The sequence below is a fragment of the Melospiza melodia genome (genome assembly GCF_035770615.1).
Source record: "Melospiza melodia melodia isolate bMelMel2 chromosome 7 unlocalized genomic scaffold, bMelMel2.pri SUPER_7_unloc_1, whole genome shotgun sequence".
Taxonomy (NCBI): Eukaryota; Metazoa; Chordata; class Aves; order Passeriformes; family Passerellidae; genus Melospiza; species Melospiza melodia.
The window spans coordinates 2,795,758-2,808,423 of NW_026948497.1; the positions used below are offsets into that span (position 1 = coordinate 2,795,758).

Genomic DNA, 12,666 nt, shown 5'->3' on the forward strand with positions numbered 1-12,666 from the left:
GCTGGCTGGCCGCTGCCGGCCAGGGGCAGTGGGCAGAGGCAGGGCTGAGGGCCAGCGCGGGGCCCTGCAGCTGCCCAGGCCACGGCGCTGTGGCCAAGCCCGCCCTGACACAGAGCTCTGACCCCACAGAGCTGCCGCCACCATGTGGGGAACCATCATGTCCTCGAGCAGGACTGCGGAGCCGGCGCTGCAGCTGCTCCTCCATGTGCTGAGCGCCTGGCCAGTGCACAGCGTGTGCACCTCCGATGGGGACGACGCAGGAGTCTTTGCCCTGGCTGTGAGTTTCTGGTGCCGGCCTTTGCCAGCCCCCAGACCGCCTCTCCAGCAGCCAGCTCTCTGTGCTCCCCCCAGCTGCATCTCCCTGCCTCAGGCACTGGGCTGAATCCTGCCTTAGGGGCAGGGCTCAGGGGCACCAGGCCGGCTGCTCCCCCCGTGTCTCCCCTGGCCTCTCCCTCGCACGCTCGGGCCCTGCCACGTGGATGTCTTGGCCACTGAGTGTTGTCTCTGGCTGTTTTATTTCTTGCAGGGAACCGTGGCACTGTGGAAAATCTTCAATCTGGCCTGGCGCTCGCCTGCTGTGCTGGAGTATTTCCCCAGTCTCTTTCTGCATCTGCTCTTCCAAGCTTACATCAGCACGCAGGAGATGCCAGAAGAGGTTGAGACCTTGGGGCAGGGATGCCAGGAGCAACACAGCCTCTCCACCAACCCCAACAGGTGCTCCGTGCCAGTCCTCCCAGTCTCCCCATCCCTCCCATGCCCCAGGGCAGGAGCCGGGGCTCCCAGCGTGACCTGGCCTTTGCTCTGCACACAGCTTTGCGCTGCAGACCCTGAAGGCCCTGCTCTGCCAAATGCGCTATGAGCACGTGGTGCTGTCCATGGAACGCAAGCGTGCCTGGGACACGCTGCTCTGTGCCGACACCCACCACTGTGCAGTGGGTCTGCTGGCCAGGTGAGACCTCGTTCTCCCCACCGCCCCTCTCCTTTGTGCCCGCAACGCCCCACACAGTCCCCGTGCTCGTGGGCGGCAGGGCCTTGTCACCAAGGGAGGGATGAGCAGACTGGAAAGGGCCGGCAGAGGAGGGTGCCCGGGAACAGCCGCCTCCCAAAGCGCCCCCGGGGTGCTCGGGAGCAGAGCAGAGCTCTGCCAGTCAGCCCTGGGAGAGGTTTGCCCGCCCGGCCCAGGAGCAATGGTGCCTTTTTCTCCCTGCCAGGGAGATGCGCCGTGTCTCCACCATCTGGTGCTGCAGCATGGCATCCTGCCTCTTTGAGCTGCTCAGCCAAGGCATTTCAGACTGGGAACTGCCCGCCCTGGCCTTCCTGGTGGAGGTGAGCCCCATGGCCAGCGCTGCCTGGCTGAGCTGCCTCCCAGCCCTCTGCCCTCTCGTAGCCGCAGCTGCCTGGGACGCTGCCTGTGCCCTGTGCTGCTGCCTTGGCTCGGCCCTGTGCACTTCTGAGCTCCTGCCAGCTGGCACCTCTGTGCCTGCTCTGTGCCTTGCAGCTCCTGGATTGCCTGGACTTGAGCGAATGCTGTGAACAAGTCCTGGAGATCCTGACAAGGAACCAGAGATGCATCGTGTGGTGCTCCGAGGCCTTGTGGTGCTCACCTCGATGGTGAGCAGGAGGCAGCAGCTGAAGCTGTGCTGGCAGCGTGGGGCTGGGGCAAGCAGCCCCTTGGGCTTAGCTGGGCTTTGGCAGCTGTGGCAGCTGCTCCCAGCTCTCCAGGCTCGCTGTTCAGCTGCTTGAGTGCTTTGAGGTTGGGAATTTAGCTGACTAGAGACTGGAAAAGTACAAGGCCATGGCTAATTCCAAGTCCTGCACCTGCAAGATAGCGTTTCCTTGGGCCTAGCTGAGTATCATAACGAAGTGAACAGAGAGACGTGAGAAGTAGAGAACATAGGCCCAAAGGAATGAGGAAGAGTTGATGGTATAGTTTAGCCAATAGATCGCTTGGCTTACAGAATATTCATAAGCTTATTATTTTGCTGTATAAGTGTTTGATGCTTTCTGCAATAAACAGGACCTGTTGATGACCATCTGGTGTCCTGGTCTCCCTTCTTTCAACACTTCGGGACAGGCCTTCGGCCTCTGAGCCTTGCAGCAGCAGCAGCAGCGTGGGGTTGCCCAGCCTTGTTTTGTACACAGGATCCAAGCATATACAGCCTTACTGAAAGCCTTGTGAAGCTACTGTGGGATAGGGATGAAGACATCGTGGAGAAGACCCTCATTGTGCTCATCCTCCTGATGCTGCAGGAAGACCTGGCAATAGCCAGCCCCATCGCCCTGCAGCTGGCTGAGGCGCTCTGGCACCTCTTTGACAATGTGAGGCTCTGTGCCCCCAGCCACGGGCACTTGGGTGCTGCCTTGGGCCTGGGCACAGGGGGGCCTGGAGCAGCGGATGTGGAGGGCTTTGGCTTCCTTTCCAACAGGCCAACAGCCTTGTGCAGCTGCTCTCCATTCGCCTCTTCCAAGATGTGATCGCCTTTGTAGTGGCAAAGGGAGAAAAGCCCCTGAAGAAGCCTGTGAGCCAGAGCCTGCTCCCACTCTTCTTCCACTGCCACGATGAGAACCAGTGTGTGGCACAGGTGAGGCCTCCTGGGTGTCCCCATGGAAGGGGCTCAGCTGTCTCCCCACCCCCTGGCACCTGACGGGCTCCAGCCTCCTCCCAGCCCTGGCACAGAGATTCGGCTCCTGTGCCCTGGGCTGCGGTGCCATCTCTGGGTCTCTGCTGCTCTGCAGGCCTCTCGGGAAACGTTGCTTTCTGCAGTGAGGTTCCTGAAGAGGAAGGATCTCAAGCAGCTGCTGCAGACAGATCAGATGTGGGGATTTGCTGAGTGCTTGGTAAGGACAGACTGGAATGCCCAGCCCAATCCCCGGAGCAGCCGCCTGCCCACGGTGCCCAGTCTGTGGGCCTGGCAGCTGTGGCCCCTGCCCAGTGCCGCACGCAGGGGCACCGGCCTGCGCCCCACACGCCGCTCCCTTCCCTGGGCCGTGCGGGCTCTGCTCCAGGCTCCTGTGGCCCCACGGCCGGTGCCGACGGAGCCCCGAGCCAGCCGGGCTCTGCAGCGGGGCGGCACCGCGGCTCGCCGGGCCCTGTGCCCCGTGCCGAGCCCGGCGCCTGCGGCTGCTGGCCGGGCCTCGGGGCTCTGTGGGCAGGGGGAGCAGCGCCGGCCGTAGGGAGCGCCCGGCCCAGGGGCAGGGCCCGCATCAACCCTTTCCCTCCGTGCCCTGCCGCTCTCTGCAGCTGGCAGAGGACAGGAGCCGAGTGGCCGAGCACCTGCGCCGGGCCCTGCCGTACCTGCGGAGCGCACAGGAGCCCCTGCGAGAGGCGGCCGTCAGGTTCATGGGTGAGCGCCAAGCCCGGCTCCCTCCCCGGCCCGCCCCATTGCTGCAGCTCGGCCCCGGCCCCGCCTGCTGTGCCGACAGCAGGATCCGGGCGCGGGCATGGGCAGCCCCCGCTGGCCTGGGCATTGCTGCTGCCGCCCTCTGGCAGCCGTGCCCTGGGGCGGCAGCGTGCGCCAGGGGCCCGGGCTGAGCCCTGCCGGGCCAGCAGGGCGTGTGGCCTCAGGGCTGCCAGCGCCCGTGGGCGGCAGCTGTGCCTCTGAAGGCAGGACACGCTCTGTGTTCCCCAGGGCTGGCCGGGCGCTACCTGACAGGGCAGCAGCCGCAGTTCCGCATCATCTGCAGCGGTGAGTGAGGCCCGCGGGCTCTCGGCGGGGGCTGCCGCTGGCAGCTGCGTTCCCTGGCCCGCCCGCCGACGGCTCCGCTCCCTGCGCGCCCCAAGGACAGCGGGGCCACAGCGCAGACACCTTGCAGGGGCCTGCGGGACATTCCTGGCCAGCAGCTGCCAGCTCGTCCTTCTTGGCTCCTGCTTCCTCCAGGCCGTGCCAGGAGCTGCGTGGCACGGACGAGGCTGGAGGCTCCGCCCAGCTCCCCGCAGATCCAGCCTCTGACTGTGCCTCTGTTTCTCTCTCTGCAGCCCTTCAGGACATGACGGATGACAGCAGCCCTGCCATCTCATGCCTGGCGCTTCAAGCTCTGCACATCCTTTTAGCTGTACAGAGCGTTCCCTCCTCCCGGCTCCAGAGGATGCGAGAGCAACTCCGCCGCCTCTGGAAGTCGCGGCCTTTCCTGTGTGCCCGTGGCTGAGTGTCCTGCCGCGGCGCTGTGCAGAACTGATCCGGGAGGCTGCGTCTGCTGGGGCCGCCTGAGCCTGCGGGGAACACCTCTCCTCTGCCAGCACTTCCTTTCCCTTCACCCACTAGAGGAACATTAAATTGCTGTTGTTGGATAGCCTGGTGTCCAGGAGCTTTCTCTTGGTGCAGAGTGTCTTCAGGCCAATGGGGAAGAGGGGAAAGGCTGCTTGGTCTGTGCAATTTGCCCGAGCGTGCGGTGTGGAAGGGAAAGTGGCCAAACGCCCCTCGGCCTTTGGTGGTTCCTGCAGGAATGTTTTTGTTCCTGCATCAAGTTTTCTGGAGCTGGGGGAACAAATGTGTTCCGTGTTGTGAGAGTCTGTCTGAAATATCCCTCGTCTGCCTTACGACTGTCATGGACAGAGACAACCAAAAAATTAAAACCCCGGTTTGCTGATCTGGTGGCCGGGAAAGTCATGTGCCTGAGGCCTGAAAGTGTTGCTAAGTTGATGTTTTCACAGATGTTGTTTGTTATACACTACACTGAGCTCACAGGGCATCCTGCCTTTTTGCACAATAGCTCTGGAATCCTCCCTACCTCTCAGCTTGGCTGGTTTGAGCTTTAGGGTGGTCCCCTCCTCCAAGAGAAGACCGTTCATAACCACTGTGACAGACAAGTAGAGATGTAAGAAACCTCTTCATCAAAGGACTGAGACATGAAATCCCTATGTGAGAAGGCCCCTGTCACCCTCTTCCAGATACTGGGACTGAAAGCCCCAACTCGGGGGAGGTGTACAGGGCGAGGAAGGAAAGCTGCCCAAAGCAAGGTGGATGTTGCAGGTGTAGGCAGTGGACAATGAAATCAATGACTCTCGCCTGCTTCCAAACTTGGACTGTGTGTACCCTTTTTTCCCACCCCCCTGATGATACAATAAACTGCCTTTGTTTCGGCTGCAAAATCCATCCCACTTGCCCCAAAGAAAAAGAGTATAATTGGGGTCCAGATGAACTGGGCCTCAGAGACCTCCCCAACGCAACAGGCAGGTCCTCGACTGGACTGGACCAAAGGACTTCGTCTCTACGTTTGGTAGCTCTATCCCCTCTCTCTTTCTCTCTCTCTTTTGTCTCTCTCTCTTCCCCCATCTTTTTCTCTCCCTCAATCCCTCTATCACATTTTGCTGTGGTCATTCAATAAAGGTGCGTTTGTTTTGATTATCATTGCAAACCCCCTTGTACCGTGTTGGTTCTTTTTGCACCCTTAGATCAAATCCATGAACCATCACGAAACCCATCTGTGAGGACGGATCGTGACACCCCCCGAGGAACCCTCCCCAAATTCCCCCCCATAGCCCCCCCAGAACCCCCAGACCCCGCTAAAACACCCTCAAGTTCCCCCCAGACCCTCCCCAAATCCCCCCCCTCCTCAAGACCCCTCCTCAAATTCCCCTCACGACCCCTCCAGGACCCCTCACCTGTCCCTGCGCCTCCTCAGCAGCTCCCGGAGCCCCCCGTCCTCTCCCAGCGCCTCCCCCGCTCTCTCCAGCGCCTCCTGCAGGACCCGCCCGAGCCCGGGGCGGCTCCCGGGGGTCCCTGAGGGGGGCCCGGGGGGGGGGGGGGGGGGGAGGGGGCGCCCGCTCCATGCCCGGCCCTGTGGTCAAGGGGCGCTGCTTCCAGCTTGGCTCTGATTGGCTGGAGTGGCGCAGGGAGGGCGGGAGTTGGTGAGGGGAGACGCCCGGTGATTGGTTGGTTTCGTAGAGGGCGCGGTGATTGACAGGAGATGGGCTGGGCAGGCGGCTTTGCCGATGGGAGGCGCACGGTGATTGGTTGGCTAGAGGCAAAGAAGGAGGGAATTGCTGAGGGAAGACGCCCGGTGATTGGTCGGTTCAGGTCGAGCGAGGCGAGAGTAGCTGAGAGGACGAACGCGGTGATTGGTTTGTTCGGGGTGAGAGGCGGGCGTGTCTGAGGTAAGGCATGCAGGGATTGGTTGGATTGGTGCACAGAGAGGCGGGTGTTCCTATGGGGAGACCCGCGGTGATTGGATGGTTTGGAGCAGGGCGTGCTGCTATTGGTTGGGAGATGTCCGCGTTTTTTAAGGGAACATTCGCGGTTTTTTGGGGAAAAAAACTCGGAGCTTTAAGGAAAAATTCCCGATTTTTGCAGGAGAAACATTCGCTGAGGTTTTGACCCTACCGGCCTCCAAATAACTCAAATAACCCCAAAACACTTGGAAAAAAACCTAAATAACCCCAAACAAACCCAAACAATACCTAGAAGTCCCCCAAATAACCCCAAATAAATCAAAAAAGCCCCAAAAACCGAAAAAAAACCTCCCCCAAGTGAAAGCCAATAAACCCCGAATGATATCAAGCAAAGCGAAAAAAAACCCAATATACACCAACATTAACCCCAAGAACCCCAAATAATTCCAAATAGACCCACATAAACTCAAATAAGCCTAAACAAACACTAATACTTCATAATAAACTCAAATAATTCCAAATAACCCCAAATAAACAGAAATAAACCAAGTAAAACCCAAGATAAATGCCAAATAGTCCATCAATAATCCCAAATAAACCCCAAACAAACCCCAAGTAACCCCAGTTCCTCACGTCCCCACCCCAAAGCAGATCCCGACCAATCACAACGCGCGGCACTGACGACGATCCACTTGCTCGGCACAAACTCAGAGCACTGGCCCCGCTCAGCGATTTTCAGCCAATCAGCGCCCGGCCCGACTCTGACTCATCACTTGACAGGCACAGACCAAGGCCTCTCACTGCGGTAAATACTCAGTGACGGCGCGGGGTAATTTCCAGCCAATCAGAGCGTGTCTCTCTGATGACTCATCAGTTTCCAGGAGCGGAATTTGGTGTGTGGGGGGGAAGGCGACCATGGGGATGGGCTGGGGACCCCAAATTAATCCAAAATGGGGTCGGGACCCCAAAACGGAGCATGAGAGGCCTGGAGCACCCAAAACCAAACACGGGGGAGGGGACTGGGGGAACGATCGGAAAGGAGAGAGCGTGGAAAAAGAGTGTCGGGACCTGAAAATTTAGCTGGGAGGGGAATGGGACCCCAAAATTGAGGTGGGAGGGGAATGGAACCCTTAAATTAAGCTGGGATGGGTATGGGGTCCCAACACTGAGCTGGGAGGAGGATGGGACACCCCAAATTGAGCTGGGAGGGGGGTTGAACCCCCAGACAGGATTAAGCCAATTTTCTTCCTGGAATACGGAAAGTACTTCATGGATATGCAACAAGGCCATGAATATGCAACGGATTGATGTAATGGGAGACAAGGACCATCAAGCAAAGGCTGTTATGGCCACCAAGATCCCCCAGTTATGTTCAGGGACACCCCTTCATTAATCTGATTTTAATTACATTACCCTGTTGCATATTCATAGACCTTCATGCATATACATAAATGAATTTACATCTTTCAGGAACTATTTGACATGGCCCAGCCTTGGGGGTGTCACCCCATTTCAGGACCCTCCTCTGAAATGGGAAATGTAAACGCCCTCCCTTTGATTACTATTACCATTATTATTATCATCCTTATAATCCTTATTATTATTATTATTATTATTATTATTAATAATAATAATAATAATAATAACAACAACAATAATTTATTTTGAAATTAAGGGGCTCTCAGGCAAAGATATGGGAGCAGAAAAACCAGTACTTTATTATCAAAAATTAAAAATACAAATGCAGTAATAGAAACAAAAAGAAACAGTGACAGAATCAGAATCCTCTGGGAATTCAGTGAAAAAGGCTGATCCTCTTGGAATCCAGTGTGAAAAGGGCTGATCCTCTGGGAATCCAGATGGAAAACGGCTGATCCTTTGGGAATCCATTTCTTACCCCCCAAAGACAGGGCAAAGGCAGGGCTGTGGAGTTTTTATACGGTATCCCAAGGGTGGAGTTGAGGTTTGGGTCTGGGGAGGAGTCCTGAGAAACACAAGAAGGGTGAGATCAAATTCCTGCCTGTTAGCAACACCAGCACTCCATATAGAACGCGTCCCCAAATCCTAAATTCCCTCTAAAACAACTGAGAAATTATGCAACGTCAGATATATTCGATCAATTTCCTTCATTTAATCCAGTTTTGGGGGTTTTTAAAGGATGAAGGTGAAGCAGAGGAAAATTAAGGCCAAACCAAAAGGCAAAGCAGCCAGGTGTGTTCCAAACATGGATCACAGGGAATGTGAGTGACCAGGGCTGTGCCCAAAGTGCCTCCTCCAGTGGGGGATGGAGCTGGAGCAGCGCACGAAGCTCTGCCCACACTCGGGGCACTCCCAGGGCTTCCCTTACTGGTGCCTCCGTTGGTGTTGGGTCAAGTTAGAGCTCTGTGAGAAGCTCTTCCCACACTGGGGACACTCGTAGGGCCTCTCCCCAGTGTGGATGCGCCGGTGCCTGATGAGGTGGGAGTTGCGCTTGAATCCCTTCCCGCAGTCGGGACAGCGGAAGGGCCTCTCCTCTGTGTGAATCTGATAGTGCCGGAGGAGATGGGAGCTGGTCGGAAACCTCTTCCTGCATTTATCACACTCGTAGGGCCTCTCCCCTGTGTGGATGCGCCGGTGGGTGATGAGGTGGGAGTTGTGCTTGAATCCTTTCCCACAGTCGGGGCATTGGAAGGGCCTCTCCTCTCTGTGAATCCGATAGTGCTGGAGGAGACTGGAGCTGGTTGGAAACCTCTTCCCACACTTGGAACACTCGTAGGGCCTCTCCCCAGTGTGGATCCTCTGGTGCACGATCAGGCTGGAGCTCTGGCTGAAGCACATCCCACACTCGGAACACTTGTACGGCCTCTCCCCAGTGTGGATCATCTGGTGCCTGATCAGGCTGGAGCTCACGCTGAAGCTCTTCCCACACTCCCCACACTCATAGGGCTTCTCCCCAATGTGGATCCTCTGGTGCTTGATCAGGTTGGAGATGCACCTGAAGCTCTTCCCACACTCCACGCACGTGTGGGGCTTCTCCCCATCATGGAGCTGCTCATGGAGCACCAGCTCCGAGCTCTGGCTCCGTCTCCGGCCGCCTTCCCGGCCCAGGCTGGCTCTTTCCCCCTCAGATCCCCGCCGGCTGCGTTTGCAGCCCCTCCTCGTGTGGCATCTCCGGGGCTTTTCCTCCCCGTTGGCTTCCTGCGTCGTGGAGCCGCTCAAAACGGCCTCTGCCACCAGGTTCTGCTGCGGGCATTTGTCCTCCCTGCTCTCCATGCTCAGCTCCTGCTCTGGGGGAGGAAGGACAAGGACAGGATGGGATTTGCCTCCGTGCCACAGGCAAGGGCAAGGAGATCCCCCCAGGGCTGAGCTGCACCCGGGGCCGTGCTGGGCTGGGAGATGGAGCAGCACAGAGGGGAAAGGGGCACTGACTTCCTCCTCACCTGCCTCAGTGTCCCGGGGCATCTTCCTCTTCCTTCCAGCCTCCCTAGGGCTGGCAATGGGAAATCCTGGTTTGGGGAAAACAAGGCATGAGAGCGTTTGTAGGACTGTCGGGGAGTAGGATGGTCGGGACGGAAGGAGACAAGAGATCTCTGCAACCAGGGCGTGGAACTTGGGGTTTATTGCAAAGGGCCTGGGTGCAGGGCCCTGCTTGGAGCTGCCAGGCACAGCTCGGAGCAGGCCCAAGAGAAGAGAGGGGTAGAGAGGATGAGAGGGTGAGAGAGTAAGAGGGGAAGAGCGTAAGAGAGTAAGGTTCCCATTACAATACAACTAATTTTCTTCTGTGTTGAATATTCTATTTCTCACTTACCAATCTAGTACAAGATACAAATCCTAGAGCATTTACATACAGCCTATAAGAATCAATACATCACCATACTGTGTTACATTTTCAACCCTAAAATCTCTTCTTTGGACCCCTTCTGCTGAACTAGTAGGGTCTGGATCTGCCTGCAAGGAGAGGGAATTGTTTCATCCAAAGGGGATTACCTTCAGTTGGGCCACACCATTGATTTCCAGTTGTTCACTTACTGAGATATCTCAAACCTAGCTTTCATTTCAATCTTCCTTACACTTTCTATATTCTCAAAACCTTTTGCCAGACAATCATATTTAGAAGGCTTTCCTGTTTCATCGTTCCCAACACACATTGAGATTGAAGGTCCCTTTTCCCCAAGTCCATCTCTACAATCACTGGCCACCTGGGCTAAAGAAAAACCTCCCAAACACCAAGATTCAGCCCTGAAAAAGCCTCCCAGGAGTTCCCCGTCCCTCCACCCTCCCCTCTGGTGTTCGGGGGTTCCCCCCTGTCCCACCAGCTGGGGTCACGCTTGGATTGGGGGTCCCCCTTGTGCCCGGTGCACGCCCTGCCCAGGCTGCTGGCAGTCCCAGCAATGCCAAAAGCTCCCCCTGCTTCGCTCTCCCCATTTCAGGATGCCGGGGCTGCTTGGGCTCCCGGGCTCCCTTCTCCCCTCATTCTCTGCTCTGGGCTGCAGCGGCTCCAAGGAGTCCCCCCTGCCCCTCTCCAGGCTCTTGAGGCTCCCGCCAATGGCGCCGCTCCCCCCTCTCTGGGCTCCCCCCTTTGGGCTCCTGGGGGACACAGGGCTCTGCTCCTCCAGGCTGCCTCTGCCGACAGCCGACACCGCCACCCCCCAATGTCCCCCCAAGGGGCCTTTTCCGCTCAGCCTTGGACTGCTTCATTCTCCAAACATCCCCAACAGCCCCAACCCAGGGACCCCCCGGGATATTCGGGTCGAGCTCCCTCTCCCCGCTCATGGGTGCGATGGGGGGGGCGATGATCCCACAGGTGGGGGCTGCGAATTCAGGCAGGGATCAACAGCGTGGTTCCCTACCTCGGCTCAGCCTCAGCCTCGATCTGCCTTTGTCCCTCCGCTTCCTCCCGCTCCTCCTCTTTCTTCCCCCCTCATCCTCCCCCTCTGTCTTATCCCCACCTCCTGCTCCTCTTCCATCCCTCCCCTTCCATCCCATCTCCTCCTCCTCCTCGCTAACCCCACCTCCTTCCGCTCCTTCCATCGAGCTCTCTCTCCTCTTCCATCCCTCCCCCTGCTCCTCCCCTCTAACCCTGCCTCCTCCTCCCCCTTCATCCCTGCCCTTCCCTGCCTCCTCCTCCTCCCCCAGCAGCAGCCACACCCTCGGTGCCCCGTTCTCGCAGCCCTCACAGCCCGCCGCAGGAGCGAGGATGGAGCCGGGACAGGTCGGGATGGGCAGCGCGGGGCTCTCGGCTGCTCCCAGACACTGCGGGTGGGGGGAACCCGGCCCGGGCCAAAGGAGAGGGAAACTGGGCAAACTGGGGGCAGAGCACAAAGCTAAGGATGCAGCAGAAAATGGAGATAAAAGAGTAATGTTAACATTAACTCCACACGAGTAAAAACTGGAAATTCCAAAGTTTAGGGAAGCCGAGAAAAAAGTTTTAAACACGACACAAAGTGAACAAGATAAATCAGGGAAATGGAAACTTCTTGATGGAAGACAATTACTTAATAAATGTGCTTCTAAGAAAATATTAGAAGACATGCATCAGAAAACCCACTGGGGTACTCAAGCTTTGTGCGATTATTTTTTAAGGAACTATGGGTACACTGGGATTTTTGGAGTTGCAAAGCAAGTAACTGAAAGAAGCGTAATTTGCCAAAGGAGAAATAAAAAGGTGATGAGAAAAACAACATTAGGAGGTCATGAGTTAGCTCATCGACCATTTCAATGTATCCAAGCAGAAGTTTAGATTTCATAGGCTCAGGATTTATTTGTAAAAAAAAACATTTACTTAGAAGAGAATATGCAATATGTTAGACAGAGGATTATAGAAGAATAAAAATCTTTAAAGTATGAGTAACCTCCGAGAAAAATAAAAGGGGAAATGAAAGGGAAGGAAACAAGAGGAAAAATCTAAAAGAGAGTGGGATCCTCTGCAGGTCTTGCCCCCTCCGTTTGCGGCCGAGGCGCCTGTCCTGGGTCCCGGCTCGCTGCCCGCCTCAGCTCCGCCTGCGCCGGTTTCCATCCCAGGTGTGGCCTCACTGCCCAGGGCAGCTCCACCTGCCCCGGGGCTGTCGCTCAATTTGTGTGCCCTGCTCCCACTGCCTGGCCCGCGGCTGCTCTGCTGCCCAGGCTGGGGAAGATGGGGGTTGCTCTGTCCTGCGGCCTGCTCCGAGGTCACCGCGCCCACCGCACCCAGGGGGGGTCCCAGCCATCCCATCCCCGGCTGCCCTGCCTGTGCCACCTGCGCTGGGCACCGCCGCTGCTGCCGGGTTCTCCCACCTGCCTTTGCTCTGCCGGCAGCTGCCGGATCAGCCGCCATCAGCCATGTGGGGGCTACCCATGCTCCGCCTCGGGCTCCACGGGAAGATCCCCCTCTGCCGATTCCGGCAACAGACCCTGCCCACACTCCCACCGAGCCTCGGCGGGATATCCTCCCCTGACGCCGTCCTGCTCTGAGTTACGTCCCCTTGGTAACCACAGCTCCGGCTGTTCAAGGAAACTCTGTCTCTCTGGAGGAAGCACCTTATCGAAACACTAGGAGCTCAGTTAAAAGGCAGCCCTCTCCAAATTCTTTCTCAAAACAC

The 12,666-nt window shown here is 57.3% G+C and overlaps 1 pseudogene; it reads right to left on the reverse strand.

The window, feature by feature from the left end:
- Nucleotides 1-7,810: 7,810 nt before the first annotated feature.
- The window catches only part of LOC134432716 (uncharacterized), an 899,340-nt pseudogene continuing 894,484 nt past the window's right edge, over nucleotides 7,811-12,666 (reverse strand).